We start from the raw sequence: 4,630 nt of genomic DNA, 5'->3' as shown, positions 1-4,630 counted from the left end.
TTGTTTCCCTCTCTCCTATCCCCCCCTTCCCATATATTCATCTGTTTTGTTTCTTAAATTCCACATATGAGTGAAATCATATGGTAATTGTCTTTTTCTGACTGACTTATTTCGCTTAGCATAACACATTCTAGCTCTATCCATGGGGAAAAAAAAGAATTGTAATTTTAGAAAAGCACTAGTTCAAAAGAATTATAAGCACTTATTAACATTGACTGAAAATACATAAATGAAACAATTATGAAATCCAAGTAAACATTTTAAAATTATTAAGACTTTATACCAGTTTTGCAAAGATAAGTCAATTTCTGTAAATATAATAATACTATTCATTAGAATAATAGCCTTAATTAAAATTTTTCATATAATTTTTAAAGTAAATGCAGAAAAAACATTTGGTACAATTCACCAGGAATTTGTGATTTTTTTTAAATCTCAGAAAATCAGCTGGGGCGCCTGGGTGGCGCAGTCGGTTAAGCGTCCGACTTCAGCCAGGTCACGATCTCGCGGTCCGTGAGTTCGAGCCCCGCGTCAGGCTCTGGGCTGATGGCTCAGAGCCTGGAGCCTGTTTCCGATTCTGTGTCTCCCTCTCTCTCTGCTCCTCCCCCGTTCATGCTCTGTCTCTCTCTGTCCCAAAAATAAATAAATGTTGAAAAAAAAAAATTTAAAAAAAAGAAAATCAGAAATGAAATGGATATCCTTGTATCTATTAAGAATTATATACCAAAACCAATTTTAATAATATATTTAGTGAAAAAAACTGGAAGACATTCCTTTTAAGACTACAAAAAAAAAAAAAAAAAGAAAAGAAAAAAAAAAAGACTGCCTGCCATTACTGATTCTACTAAAGACTCTGAATGGCCCTGGTCAATATAAGCTAGGAGAAAACACAGTTAATGAACAATTCAAAATTATGAAATATTTAACTGAATTTTACACCTTACTTGTTATTGCTGGTATATAAGGAATCTGCTTAATGTAGCACTGTTATATAAATATTTATGCTTAATATGGGATTGTTACCTAACCAATTTACTGAACCTAACCTAATCATTATTTATTTGATTGATTCAATTATCCAACAAGTATTTATGCAGCCTATTGTAAGCAAATGACATTCTCTTTTAAGTTAGAATAGAAATGATGGAAAACTAATTTGAGGGACATTAAGGAGACATATCCATGGATATAATGACTAATTTGATATAGAAAGTGAGAGAGGAGAGGATTCACAGATGTCTCTTTTGTTTCTGGTCGAGGCAGTCAAGCAGAAACATATTTTTTCTTGTTTTATTGTATTTTACAGGGACATAATATAATGATTCCTATAGTGAGAAAAAATACTTGATGGAAAAGTGAGAAAAGGACTTCAGTAAGATGTGTAGGCTTCTGAGCTATAAATAGTCCTGAAAGTACTACACCTGTGGAGTAAGGATGTAATTCATAATTCCCACTACTTATGTCTTAGTAGATGTGGCAGCCTATTGCCTTCAGTGATATTATAGCCATTTTCCTTTTTACAAAGAGTGAGAGGAATCCCTACAGGAATTAACTAGAAGGTAACCTCCCAATTTTTAAATCAGGTTGGCTTTTAGCAAAATATATTTATGGAATGTGAAATACAAATTCAGCCCACCTTACTATATCCATATAAATCAACTTGATCAACAAAGTTGATTTGTTGAAGCAGATTTTTAAAAATCTTTAATTAAATTTTTTTTATTTAAAAAATAAGTACCACTATTGTGAAGAGAGCTGGCATCATGGTACCAAAGAAATAGTTGAAATAATTATGCATTCATTCAAAGAAGCTGTACACCACACAAAGGCAGTCTTTGACTTACAATGATTTGATTTACAATTGTTTGACATTACAATGGTGCAAAAATGATATGCATTCAGTAGAAATCATACTTTTAAGTTTTGATCTTTTGTCAGGATAGCAATATGTGGTGCAATACTCTCATGATGCTGGGCAGCAAGAACAAGCCAAGGTGCAGCTCCCAGTCAGCCATGTGATCACAAAGGTAAATAACTGATACACTTACAACCATTCTGTACCCATGCAACCATTCTGTTTTTCACATTCAGTGTATTATTCAATAAACTGCATAAAATAATTAATACTTTATTATAAAATGGGCTTTGTTCTAAGCTATGATGTCTGATAAATTAGACGTATAAAATATATTTTTTACTTAAAATATTTTAAATTTATGGTGGATTTATTATGGTATAATCCCACTGTAAACTGAGGAAAACTTGTGGTCTATTCCACATGTTGAAAATATTTAGGTGAAGGGAAGATTATATTGTCAAAGGATTTTTTTTTCTGGGTCTATAGGCCAAATCCCAAATCAATAAGGTTGAATTAGTAGAAAGGCAAATTTCTAGCTTAATCTAATTTAAACAACAATATAATGAGTATATATTTCAAAATGTGGAGTATTACCTTGGGATAAAACACATTTTGTGGGAATATTGAAACAATTTTGAATGACCACTACTCAAAAGTACTTGATAGGGATTTGTATACTAGATAAATGAGGCCAGATGCCCTGTAAGATACCTATGAACTTGGATTTTGTACATTCTAAATAAACAGTCTGAAACTAAGAGTAATCCCCAAATTATATTCAGAAATTCTTTTTTCACATTTTCAGGCTATAAAACATTACTTTATCTAACTCCATTTTCACAATAGCCTCTCAACTCTATAGGATGGGTATTTTCATACCCACTGAAAATAATAATGACAGTAAGAGAAACTACATGAGTTAACCATTGTCATGTAGCTAGTCATTGGTAGAGTGAAGACAGATGATCAGTAGCTAAACTTCTCATTTACCTAATCCTTGTAAGTAAGCTATAAAAATATAATAACATGATAAAATACATACTGACACAGGAGTTTGGCTACTCAGAAATAAAATAAACTTTACCATTTCTTCAGAATTAAAAGCATATCATGGTTTGCTTCCATTAAGCAATTCTCCAGTTTCCATCATCTCTTCAAATTCCTTTTTCTTTAATCTTTCCCTATCATCTTCCTCAGTGCCCCTTTCAAGTCTTTATTATGTAATGTGTAGATGAAAGGATTTAGAGTTGGAGTGACAATTCAATAGAGCAAGGCCATGAACTTGTCCTGGTCCTGGGAGGTGGCTGCAGTGGGCTGCAGATAAGTGGCCATAGCAGTGCCATACAAGAGAAACACCACCACCAAATGTGAAGAGCAAGTCCCAAGGGCCTTTTGGCGGCCTTCATGCGACTGGATCTTCCACATAGCCTGAGCAATGCAGATGTAGGAAATAAGAATGAGAGAGGCACCAGCAGTAAAAATGCGCTAACCAGGAAGAGTTCCATCTGATTAAATGTGGTATCCACGCAAGCAAGTTTGAGGACAACTGGTACTTCACAGAAGATATGGTCTATAACATTCCTTCCACAAAGAGGAACCTGTGCGATGAGCACAGTCTGCACCAGTGAGCTAACCAAGCCGGTCAGCCAGGTTATGGCCACCATTTGCCAACTGATGCATGGATGCATGGGAACGGTGTAGTGCAAAGGACAGCATACTGCCACATAGCGGCCAACAGCCATGACTGCAAGGAGAATGCATTCTGTGGAACCCATTGCCAAGGACACATACAGCAGACCAACACAGCCTCCATAGGTTATTGTCTTTTCTGGACCCTGCAGGTTAAACAGCAGCTGGGAAACTGTGCTGGTGGTGTAGCAGAGGTCCATTAAAGACAAGTGAGTGAAGAAAAAATACACTGGGGTGTGGAGCCGGGGATCCAGATGAGCCAATATAATGATGGCAATATTGCCAAGCAGAGTCAACAAGTAGAAAAATAGGTTGATAACAAAAAGGGTCTTTAACAGAGGTTGCTCAGAGAAGCCCAACAGGAAAAATCCATCAAAGGAGCTGACATTAGGAATAACCATTACTTTTCATTGCATTTAGACAGAATAGAAATCTATATATACTCTCATCATCTTTCCTAGGTTCCAACCTAAAAGACGCAAAGAGAACACATCCCTCTCTGAACCATAAATGATCACTGAAAATTTAAACTCTTAACTCTCTCTTATGCTTACGTTAATATCTTCTTCCTGCCTTCCTTAGAATTTTTTTTTCATTTGCTCATTTTATGTATCTACACTATCTGGAAACTTGTCTTCTCCATTTCTTTACTTTGCCTTCAAATATGCACATATCTCCCCTAGTTTGAAAATTGAAAACAGAGATTTTCATTCTGAACCTAGCTAAGGACCTCAGATATGTTGCAGCTTACTTGGAGCTTTATCAGAAGTTTACATATGCCAGTTCCTATTGCCAAAGAAATTCTTTAAAAAGGGTCTTAAAATAGAAATGTCAGGAAAATAAAAATACATTTGGCCACTTTAAGATGGATTATGTTTGTATACACCATCCCTATTTTACTTTCTTAATATTTTTTAAACTTTGGTTTATACTTTCTGAAAAATTCAATCAAATTATAGAGTGTTCTATGATACTTTTTATCTATATAATAACATTCATGTAATGGAAAAGGACAGAATTCTTTATTCATGCCAAATCCAAATATTGTTTTCAAGTTAGCACTTCCTCCATGACAGAGTGAAT

The 4,630-nt window shown here is 34.6% G+C and overlaps 1 pseudogene; it reads right to left on the bottom strand.

Annotated features, from left to right (window-relative positions):
* Positions 1 to 3,028: 3,028 nt before the first annotated feature.
* Positions 3,029 to 3,948, bottom strand: LOC112856940 (olfactory receptor 2B8-like; annotated as a pseudogene).
* Positions 3,949 to 4,630: the final 682 nt, after the last annotated feature.

Source organism: Puma concolor, chromosome A1 (assembly GCF_028749965.1).
Source record: "Puma concolor isolate L17-30 chromosome A1, mPumCon1.1.hap2, whole genome shotgun sequence".
Taxonomy (NCBI): Eukaryota; Metazoa; Chordata; class Mammalia; order Carnivora; family Felidae; genus Puma; species Puma concolor.
The sequence above is the reverse complement of the archived record's forward strand: the minus strand, read 5'-3'. Positions and strand labels throughout refer to the sequence as shown.